The sequence below is a fragment of the Fukomys damarensis genome, unplaced genomic scaffold (assembly GCF_012274545.1).
Source record: "Fukomys damarensis isolate Sample0158 unplaced genomic scaffold, DMR_v1.0_HiC HiC_scaffold_26, whole genome shotgun sequence".
NCBI lineage: Eukaryota > Metazoa > Chordata > Mammalia > Rodentia > Bathyergidae > Fukomys > Fukomys damarensis.
This window is the reverse complement of record NW_022900938.1, coordinates 34,700,931-34,713,479: the sequence shown is the minus strand read 5'-3', so window position 1 is coordinate 34,713,479 and position 12,549 is coordinate 34,700,931.

The window sequence follows — 12,549 nt, the reverse complement described above, 5'->3', positions numbered from 1 at the left end:
GCCGAGGTCACCCCCAAAAAAAAAAAAAAAAAAAAAAAAAAAAAAAAGTATTTAGGTGTTTGTTTTTCTGACACATATAAATTTATCTGGTGTAGTCCTCCTTGGTATTGGTTATGAGAAGAGCCTTAGCCTTTAGAGAGAAGGAAATACCTTTGTCTATATGTATAATAATTGCATGGTAAGCCTTTTTTTTTTTTTATTGAGGATATCGGTACAATCTAGGTATACAATACAATTACATTCATCATTGGGATTCTGTACCTTTACATAATAGGTCTTGATTCTCATTTTTTCCCCTTGTCCCTGCCCTCCCTTCACCCCCTCCTACCCTCCCCATTTACAAACACTTTATTTCCATTTTTTCAGTTTCTCATATTTTTTTCCTCTCCCTTATTACCTTTCCTCCACCCTTCCCACTTTCCCTACACCTTTAGCCCTTTACTTCCTATTTCACATTATTAATTATCTCATTAGGATCCTGTGCACTATTGTAGTTTTTCACACCAAAGAAACTATTCGGTATTTCAGTTAAAGAAATCTCTGTGTGAACATTAAAAATAGGGGATCCCAAAATAAAACTAAAAAGGAAAGTAAAAGAGAAAAGGCAATGATGTAACATCAAAATAATCCTTAATTCTGGAGATGAAAATGGTCCCTGAACATATTTAAATTGCTTCTCGCTCTTATAGTCATATCTTATTCTTTTTTTCATTATTTAGAGAATACTTTATTAGTTTCTGTAATCAAACCCATGTAGATATGACCTTACATATTTAGTACGATGTGTTACCCCTGTACACATGGAAAAAAAATAAAAATAAAAATAAAAATAAATTAACATTTCTAGACCAATATGGTTGTCCATTTCTTTACAATGCCAAGTCAACACAGTAAATTAGGATGACTTTTTCCAAAGTTGGCAGCACCGTTAAAGTTTCCCAAAATTCAATTTATATATGTGTGTGTGTGTGTGTGTGTGTGTGTGTGTGTGTGTGTAGACTAATAATAGTATGTTATGCATCGATAGCAGCAACAGCTTTTCCGGGTTCTGCAGTTATCTGAACAAAATTATAGACATTCATCACATTACATTAAAAAAGAAAAAAAAACAAAGAAAAGAATAATATCCAGACAACAGCAAAGTTCTGTTGCTGTTGTGGTACCTGGCACCATTTTTTCTATTAGCCTCGTAATCATCATCTGGAAAGAGAACATTCTAGAGTAACATCATTAAATATAGCTCTGATAAAGCACAGTCCCTACTATGTATCATAAAGCAGGTACTAGATATTTTACATTCATTGAGGTATGATACAGTACTGTCCTACATCAATAGTACTAGATTCAGTTTTGGTTTGAAATTTACTTTGTCTGCAAATAAGATTGCTACCCCTGTTTTTTTCTGGGCTCCTGTCACATGGAAAATTGTTTTCTATCTTTTCACTTTCAGGCTATGGGCTTCTTTTTGCACTAGGTGTGTTTCTTGTATACAACATATTATTGGATTTTGCTTCTTATTCCATTTTGCCAGTTTATTTCTTTTGATTGGTGAGTTGAGGCCATTGACATTGCTGGTTATAACTGATATGTACTGACTTATTATTGACATGTTATTGGCCTTTTGTTGACTCTTTTTACTTTTTCACCTTCTCCTTTTAATTTCTTGCCTTGCCTATTTGATTTGCTCTGTTGGGCCTCATGGTGTTGTTGCCTTCATTGTCTTTTTCTAGGATCTTGTTTAGAATTGCTTGTAGTGCTGGTTTGGTATTCATGTAGTTTCTCAGGAGTTCTTTGTCGTGGAAGTGTCTTATTTCCCCTCCATTTTGAAAGAGAGTTTTGCTGGATACATCAGTCTAGGTTGGAGGTTGTTCTCTTTTAGTACTTGAAATATCTCATTCCAGGCTCTCCTTGCCCCAAGGGTTCGTGTTGAAAAGTCTGCTGTGATTCTGATGGGCTTTCCTTTGTATGTGATTTGTTTCTTTTCTCTTATTGGGTAAGCCTTTTTTTTTAGCAGCTTAACTGACATAATTTATATAGCTCACCAACTTGAAATATAAAATTCTATAATCTTTAGTATATTCACAGAGTTGTACAATTCAATGTAACATTAGAGCACTTTAGAACATTACTACAAAAGAAAGCTTATAACCAGTAGCAGTTACTGCCTGATCCCCTCAACCTTACCTCATGCCCTATGAAAATGCTAATTCACTTGTTATTCTTATAGCTTTGGCTGTTCTAGCCATTTCATGTAAGTGAAATCGTACAATATATGATCTTGTAATTGGCTTTTTCATTTAGTATATTTTAAAGTTTTTTTATATATATATATTTTATATATATAATTTACTCCTTTTTTAATGAAATAACATTGATATTATATAACATTATCTTTTCATTAGTTGATCAAATTTGGGTTATTTCTAAGTTTTAGCTATTTTGACTAATGCTTCTATGAACATTTTTGTACAAATTTATGGGTGGATATGTTTTTGGTTCTCTCAAGTATATACCCAGGAGTGAAATGTCTGGGACGTACAGTAACTATAAATTTAACATTGTGAAGAACTGCTGAAGTGTTTTCCCAAACAGCTACAGTATTTTATAATCCAATAAGCAGTATACTGGAGTTCCAATTTCTCCATATCCTCACAAACACCTGTAATTATCTGTCTTGTTGGTTATAGCCATCTTAGTGTTCTGAGGTGGAATCTCATAAAGTTCAATTTATCTATTTCATTCTTTTGTCCTTTGTGCTTTGGCTTAGAATATAAGAAGGATTTAGTATAACCCCAGGTCATAAACATTTGCTTCTAGGTATTTTTCCAGGTGTTTTCCAGTTTTACCGCATATTTAGGTATGTGGCCATCTTGAGCTAATTTTTATGTATGGTATAAGGGTGAAGTCCATTTTATTCTTTTGCTTGTGGGTATCCTTTTGTCCCTGCCCATTTCTTTCTCACTGAATTATCCGGGCACCATTTTCAAAATCAACTGGATGTAAAGATAATGTTTTATTTATGAACTCTCAATTTTTGTTTCACTGATTTATATTTCTATCTTGAAATTGACAAGTGTGACCTTCCAAAGATCATGAATGTGTTCCTTGAACATTTGTCTTTTTATTTCAGTATGAATTTTAGGAACAGTTTGTCAGTTTCCACAAAAAAGTCACATGAAATTTTGATATGGATTGTATTGAATCTATAGACCAATTTGAGGATTTATTTTAATCTTAAAATCTTTCTTGCAGTTTATGAAAATGGTATTTCATTACATTTAGATTTTCTTTATGTCCACAATGTTTTATAGTTTTCAGAATATAAGCTTTACATTACATTTATTTCTAAATATTTTGTTCTTTTTGATGCTATTACCAACAAAATTATTTTCTTAATTTCATTTCAGATTTGAATATACATATATATTTATGTTATTTATTGACTTTATATCCTGTAAACTTGTGAAACTTATTTCTTAATTATAATAGCTTTTGTGGATTCCTTAGAGTTTTCTATTTGTAAGCTCATATCATCTGTGGTTAGAGATGGTTTTGACATAGGAGAATAGGGCATAGCAAAGATCGCTGGAGAAGTAAGGTGACTTGTTAATTACAACATCCCAGAACGCTTGTGCAGAACAGTTCCCAAAGCCCTGCATGTAGACTTCTTAGGAGACAGGTTTTCATAGGATGACCTAGACCTGACATCAGCCTGAGGTGTGGGATATCAGCACGTGAAACCTCTATGTAGAAGTTCCCCTGGGTTTCCTCGAGATTTGGACAGTATAAGACAACACAGACACCAAGCAGAGCTTGCTATCATTACTTTCCTTATGACAGAGTGCCCCACTTTCTCTAGGGTGTACTTTTATCTTGCTTTTTCCTCTTTTACTCAGCCTAAGATAACTCTGCAGGGCCAGTTGCTCCCTCACTCTTCACTTTTATTTTTCAAGTAAACTTTGCCACTTTTTGTTTCATTCAGTTCTTTGTTGGAGACAAGACGAACTTGGAATCCAACTTCAGAAGGAGAGGCAAGCAACCCAAAACCCAATGACATTTAATTGGTGAACCACTTTTAGAAGGAGCTACCAGGTCAACATTTTACTTTCTATTTTATTTCCATTTTTCTTCTTACTTGCCCTGGCTAGACCCTCACAAACCCTCCACTATAAGCTTTAACAAGAATTATGGAAATGGACATCTTTGTTTACTCCTTGATTATATTCAGGGGAAAGCACAGAGTTTCCCATCATTAAATTTGGTGCTAGCCAATATCCTTTATCTAGTCTGGGAAGTTCTTTTCTATCCTACTTTGTTGAGTATTTTATTATGCATGTGGTTTAGGGTTTATCAAATATTTTTATGCACCTCTGTTGAAAAGATCACGGGATTGTTTTTATTCTATCAATATAGCATATTGATATAACATATTAAGGGAATCAATTTTTTTTATATTAAGCCAATCTAACTTTCCTGAGATAAATCCAGTTTGCTCATAGTTTACAAATTTTTTTTCAAGGCCAGGGATTTAGCTCAGTGACACCATGCCTGCCTCACAAACCCAAGGTCCTGAGTTTAATCTCTGGTACCAAAAAAACAAAAACAAAACAAAATACATTTTATCGGTGCTGAGGATTAAATCAAGTCTTGTGCATGCCAGGCAATTGTTTTGGTTTGGTTTGGTTTTTTAAGACAGGGTCTCACTATGTAGTTGAGACTGACCTCTCATTATGTAGCCCAGGATGGTCTCGAACTCACAGTGATCCTCCTGCCTCAGCCTCCTGAGTGCTGGGATTACAGGCATGCGCCACCATACCTGGCATGCTAGGCAATTGTTATATCACTGAGCTATATCCCCATCCTTACTAGCCCAATAATTCTTTTTTTACATGATTTTGGATTCAGTTTGCTGATATTTTATTGGTGATTTTTGCATTTATAATCATAGGAAATATTGGTCTAATTTTCTTTGTGATGTCTTTCAATATTGTGATATATTGGGCTCATAAAATGAGTTGGTCAGTATTCTCTCCTCTTTTTTTTTTAATGTCATGAAGATTGCTATTCTTTAAATGTTTGGTAGAATTCAGTAGTGAAGACATTTGGGTTTGGGTTTTTTTGTGAGAAGTTTTAAAAATTATTAATTTCTTCCTTTTCTTGTTATAGGTCTATTCAGCTTATATTTTCCTTCCCGAGTCAATTGCAATACTTTGTGTCTTCTAGGAATTTGTCCATTATCCCTGAGTTGCCTAATTTTTTGGCTTTCATTTATTCTTCATATGCACTTATAATTCATTCCTGTGAGATAAATAGTATGAATGGTCTTTCATTCCTGACTTTAGTAATTTAAATTTTTTATCAGTCATTCTAGCTAAAGCTTTGTCCATTTTATTGATTTTTTCAAAGAACAAGTTTAAAATTTTTTTCTCTATTCTTTTGTATTCTCTAATTTATCCTTGATTCATTATTTCTTTCCTTATGCTTGCTTTAGGTTTATTTTGCTCCTGTTTCTAGTAGAATTTTAGGCCATTGATCTGTAGTCTTTCTATATTTTTTGCACATTGGTATTTACAAATACAAACATTTTTCCTTGCATTGCTTTCACTGAAACTGAGCAATCTTTTCCATTGATAAAATCTACCACACCTGCTACTTTCCTCTAGTTAGATTATATCCTGCCTATAGTATCATAAGATATAGCTATACAAATCTGCAATAGCCCTAAGGTACATTGGGTCAAAAGGTACTACATCCCCCTCATTTTTCAGTGTCTTCACATTTCGCTCCTTTGAACCTAGGGTAAAATATGTTGCAGTCTTTCCTGACCATGACAGATTACTCCATTTTGATCGACTTGCTTTTCAAGATTCTCAACTTTTATCATATGTTCTTCTATTGTGCACTGTAGTTCCTTTTTAGGGCCCCTTCTTAAGTGATGGCATTATGGTTTACATTGAGATGTCCCCTCAAAGCCTCTTGGGGTCATAGTGGGGCTTTTCAGATGTGGTTCGATCTAGGGTGTGTGCTGCTATGATCAAAGAAGTGAGGCCTGGATTCATTATGGAGAGATGCTAGAATTAAGGGTGTGAGTGTAAAATATATGAGACAGAAAGAAGGCTGTCACTTGTTGCTGGTCTCTTATTATTTTTAGCTTGCTGTCTTGCTGCCTCCTGCCTGCCATGAACTGTTTCTCCCGTGATGCCCCTCTGCCATGCCACCCTGCCTTAGAGCCAGCCAATTATGAACTGAAACCTCTACAAACTGTTTGCTAAATAAGCCTTGCTTCCTTTAATTTTTGGACATTAGATATTTTGTTTCAGCAGCACAAAAAGTAACTAAGACAGATGTGATGTAGAACAGTAGTATATCAAGTTCTATTGTCTATTTTTTTCCTTCTACTCCAATGGTTTGGCAGCCAGTGTGTGTCAGTTAGTATACCCCAGTATATGATGCAATTACAATGGATTCTAATACCTCAGTGATTTAAAACAAAGATTTATTTCTTACTCACACACAATGTCCATTATGAATTGGAGGGAAGTCTATTCATCATACCTAACCAGAGACCTACACTAACAGAAGTCATTTGAACACCAACAGTTGCTGTGGTAGAGGGAAAAGGCAGCAATTAAATGCTTGGCCAGGAACAGACACATGATACTTGCATTCAGAACACTTGGGCCAGAACTAACTTGTCACATGACCCCATTCAACCTCAAAGGGCAGAGTAAATACAATCCCATGTGCATGGGAAGATGGAAAGCTTCAAGTCTTTGATTTTTTGGCATTGATGGTTTTACCAGATGATAGATTCTATTCTCCTTTTAAAGGATTTAGATCAAAGTTAGCAGAGAGAAGCAACCTAGAGAACTACAATACAGTTCCACTTTGTATTTATCTATTCTATTTTTCACCTACTGAATTCATCCAGGGTCTTTTATTTAAGCCCTTTTTATAGATATGAGCCTTTTCAACATGTCCCAGGAAAAAAGTATACTCTCTATATAGTAAGCTTTGATTATATGATTATAATGATTGCATATTTCATGAAACATCAGTTATCTATTTCTCTCTCTCTATATATATATATGCTAGTCTTTTCAAAGAAATTGTTTAAAAAAATCAAACATTTATTTCAGTGTAGTTGCTATAAAAGAATATTTTAGAGCCCAGTTCTGGCATTGCTTTCAGAATGTGTGGCTCATTCTTTTTATGCCTTCCTTAATGGAAGACTTCATTGGCAAAATTTTATTTGGTATCTTTAATATACAGAAATTGTATTAAATGGTAGATGTTTTAAAATGTATTATGACATCTTTTGAGGAAGGATGTCAGGCAAAAGTGGTATAGCTGCACCCCCCCATTATAGGGAATATGGATTCTTACCGCGCACAGGAAGTTTGAAAGAAGCAAATTAAATCTACACAAAATGGCAAGGATTTCTTTGTGCACACCAAGAGTATGTCAAAGACTCACAAGTTTTGGAAATATGTGTAACTCCAAATTAGATGGCTACATATAATTTTAAAGAGACAGAATTAGAAATTGTGACAACCAGGAACAAAAAATGGGGATAAGTACCATGAAACCAAGCAAAAGGGGAGTTTAAGGGGCAAAATGTGCTTTCACGTGGAATGTCCAAGAGAGAGACCTGGGACTTATCAGATATAAATACAGGTTTTGTTGTGGTTTGCTTATCATGGAGAGGGCTGTTTCACTTGACATTACAAATGTCTGGGTGGAACATTCCTCAGTTTCATTATTCATTGTTGACTGGCTGCACACCCAACATCTTTCAGGTGATTCTTTCTCTTTCTGAGGTATTATGACATTGGAAACTAGGATGTGGTTCCTTAGTCACTGGAAAGGATTCCCTTCTATTATAATTTAGTTTATATTCTGGTTCCCATTAGTTAGCAAGGTTATTACATAGCAGTAGTAGCCCTTAATCTGATGAACTTTGAGGCCCTGATAAGAATAATTTTAGCCCTAGACAAAAGTAGGTGAGTCTCCAGGTTATATTAAATTTCACTACCAAGCCATCCCTCTGTTTTTGGCACTGGGGATTGAACTCATGGGCACTTTGCCAGTGAGTCCCATCCCTAACCCTTACTATGCTCTTTGTAAAAAGGGTCTTTCTACATTGTCCAGCCTGGCTTTGAACTTGTGATCTTCCTGCTTCAATCTCCTGAGTAGCTGGAATAATTACAAGTATGTGTCACACAGTGCCTGGCCCAGCCGGCCCTTTTGAGTGGCTTCATAGCTTAGTGCTAACAGCATTCACTTGGAGCCAGCTGATTGTGAGTTTGAATCCTACTTCAATCCAATTATAGGAGTAATTGTTATAAGCCTGGGGTTTTTCAGATTTGACCAGTCTCTAAATGTACTAAGTAGAGTTTTAATGTTATTTTCAATTTTCTAAGGCATGGGAGGATGCAAATGCTCCCCAAAATGTATTCTTGTTCTGCAACTGCCCCGAATATGTTGGCTACTCCAGGAGATATTTGCTTTGGCTACAACAACAGACTTTAATCATGAACTATCACAGATGACTTGGCCTCTCTGAAGCTCTCCTCAGTCAGGTCCATGAGGGGCCACTTCCTTACCCATGACCACCCTGGATAACCAACCTCCTGCAGGTCAAGTCCATGCATTATTCTCCCTTATGCTGCAGTATAAGTTCTAATAAAGCCTCATCCAGACAGTGTATTCTTGTTTATTTGTGATTTTTGTCTTGAGTAGCATATGCTGAGCCAGTAATACCAAGCAAGGGCTGCTGAGTCTGAGAGCAACCAACAAGTGGGGCTGACAACATAGGAGAGGGTTGGAATGTTGGAGAACTACAGAGCTTTATAAAAATTAGCCAGAAGCCACCATCTCTGCTAGCTAGAAGAGTCTGGGAGGCCTGCTGGTAGCTTCTTGCTACAAGTAGTAAGGAGAGTTACTAACACTAACATAGCTGAAAGTTGCTGAAATTGGAATTTGGGCATCCAAAACTCAGAAGTATTAACACTACGAGTCACTAGTTACTGCCATTCAAAATTCAGGACAGTTAACACTAGAAGAGCTACACTTTGCCAATTCATAATTTCTACATGAATTGAGCAAGAATCCTTAGCTGACTGATAACATCCAGGAAGCACATATAAGTTCTTGAATAGAGGGTGGACAACAGAGATGGACATCAGCAGGTCCCAGAGTCAGCCCATGTCTGATTTTCATCTTACATGTAGTAATAATCCACACTATCAGGTGACGGTTCCAAACAGTTTTAAAATGAACAGTATATGTGCCTATAATACTATTTTTCAAATGCCACTGTTTTGTAAATTAAATATTTTAATGTTGGGAACATGAAAATACAAGAATAACAACTCTAATAGTTTGTGAAAATACTGGAAGCCATTCACAAAGCTAATACTTTAAACTTTATGAAGATGAGCAAGGGATAAAACTTTTGTTCCTGGTTCATGCAAGATACTAATCTATAGTGCTATATTCAGTGTGGATTACCCCACATTATAGAAGTAAGTTCCTTCCTCTTGATCTTTCATACAACTCTCATTATCTAAAGAGTTAAGACATTTTATGTCTTCATATCACCAGTCCTACACTGAAATGAATCAGCATTAAAAGATGAAATACAGGCCTGGGGATTTAGCTTAGTGGTTCCTCGCCTGCCTTGCAAGTTCAAGGGTCTGAATTCGAACCCTAGTACTCCCCCCAAAAAGGGATGAAATACAATGAGGCTTTCCCTGTGAAGGTGACTGCATCCCATGATGTAAAATGATGAATAATTAATAATAAAATAATAAAATTAAGACTATCTTTAGGTTTAAAAAAATTAATAGCAGAAAAGTTTACATAAAATTCAACTATTTAAACTATATAGAATGTTTTGAGATTAAAAGAATTCCATCACAGAAAAAATTTCCATACTTTATAATCAATTCCTCTACTCTCCTTGTCCTAGGCACTACTGAACTGCATTTCATCACTGTAGATTAGCTTTGCTTTTCCTTGAATTTTTACATAAATGGGATATAGTGTGTATTCTTTTATATCTGTCTTGTCTACCATGTCTTTTCCAAATTCAAACCTGGTGCATTAGTAGTTTATTCCTTTTTAATGCAGACTAATGTCCCTTTTATGAGTATTACACAATTTGCTTATCTATTCACTTAATTAACAAAATTTTCCTGTTTTTGGCTATAATGAATGAAAGTTATGAAAATATGAATATGTATTCTCACTTATGAAAAGTGTGGTGTGGTGTGGTTCTATAGCCATAGCACTCTGGGAGGCTAAAGCAGGAGGATCTCAAATTCAAGACCAGCCTGGGAAATTTAGTGTTTTAATGAGTACTTGTCTCAAAAAAAAAAAAAAAAAAAAAAAAAAAGCCGGGAATGTACTTCAGTGTGAGGGACCTGGATTAAATCCCTAATTCGGGGGGAGGGGGAGTAAAAAAAAGGAAAAGGAAAAAAGGTGTATCTTTAAGTTCATAAGAAACTGTTGAACAATTCTTCAAGGTGGTTGTACCACTTTGTATTTCTAACACTAGTGTATAAAAGTTTCAGTTCCTTCATATCGTTGGTTTTATTGTTTGTTTAGTTTTAGCCATTGTAGTGCGTAGTTATATTTCATTGTGCTTCTTTAAAACTCCCATTTCTTTGATAATAATAACATTAAGCACCTTTTCATGTCTTTATTGGCCACTTGAATATATTCTTTTATAGAGTGACAATTTTTAAGTGTTTTGTTTTTAATGCTAAGCATGCATTTTATCATTGAACCACTGAGCTACATCCCTACCTCCCTCCTATTTTTGAGACAAGGTCTCAACAAGTTGCCCATGCTGACCTTGAATTTTCAACTCTCTCTGTTTTCTAAGTCACTGGGATTACAGGCATGTGCTACCATGCTTGGCTTAAAAAAATAGTTTTGATACAAATCCTTAAAAAAATGTCTATTTTCCAATATCTTCTCCAAGTTGGTAGTCTCTTTTTCTTTTCTTTCCTTTTTTTGGTACCAGGGATCGAACCTATGACCTTGTGCTTATGAGGCAGGCATGGTGCCACTGAGCTATTTCCCTGGCCCTCTTTTCATTTTCTTAATGATGTAACTTTTTAAGGAATAACATTTTAATTTTGATAAAGTCTAATTTATCCATTTCTATTTTGTGACCTAGCTAAACCCATCTATTATAATATTCTTTCTGTAGTTTTTGTAGAATTGTATATATACCTAATCATGTCACCTGCAAATATAGTTTTTCTTCCTTTCCAATTTGCCTGCTTTTTCTTTCTTATTGCATAGGCTAAAACTTCTATGCAATGTAGAATAGATATGGTGTGAATGAACAACCTTGTTTTCTTTTCCATCTTAGAAGGAAAGCATCTGGTCTTTGGTAATCATAAATAGTGCTAGGAATAGGTTTTGCTATAGATTCCCTTTATCAGGTTGAACAGATTCCCTTTGTTTAATTTTGCCTAGAATTTTTAACCTGAAATAATGAATTTCAAATGCATCTTCAGCTATGGAGATAGTTTTTTAAAATTAAAATTTAAAAATTTTTGGTTTATTTTTAACACAGTAAGATTCCTAATATCCTATTACTATGGTGATTTTCAAAAGTTTAACTAACGTTGCACTCATGATAGCCTCCGCTAGTCACAATGTATTTTCTTACATTGTATTTTTTTTATCTGCAGGGCTTCTGTTTGCTTTGGTATCTTTCATTCTCTCCTATCATGTTCATGCTTGCCTTTAACTACTTCAACATATTTTAAAAATCTATTTTAAAGTCTCTTTTCTTAATTACATTATCTGTTATTTCTTACTCTTTTTCTTTTGACTGACTCTTCTCTTGGTTATGGATAATGTTTTTCTTCATGTCTAGGTCTAATAATTTTTGACTGAATGATAAACATATGAATTCTAGATTCTTGAGCACTTATTTTTGTTGACTTCTCTAAAGAGTTGGACTTTGTTTTAGCAGGCAGTTACTTGCATATCATTTTGACCCATTTGCAAACATCATTAGGGCAGTGTATTAGCTAGGGTTCATTAGCAGAAGAGAATCAATAGGAACTATATATATAATTATGAAAGGGCATTTATTGAGTAGGCTCACAGGATCAGAGGCAGGAGGGTACAAATGACTGACTGCATGCTGGAGAGCCAGGGATCCAGTAGCTGCTCAGCTCAAGAAGATGGAAACTGCAGAACATGAGGTTATCAAGGACACAGTAATAGTCCAAGGTTGAAGGCCTAGAAAGTCACTAGAGAGTCTCTAATGTGACTCTGCTGAAAGGTTGAAGAAACTGGAGACAAATATCCAAAGGCAAAAGGAAGGTACACCTGCTCAGGAGACTGGAATTGTTCAGAATGGGTATTTTTTTTCTTCTTTCATTTTTTTTTAATTCCATCTAGGCTAGAAGCCTGTTGGTGGTGCCACTCACATCAGGGGGTGGGTCTTCCCCCTATTTGCTGGCCTATGTGTCATCCACCCACAGACACACCAGAACTGAGATTTATTCATCTCCCAGG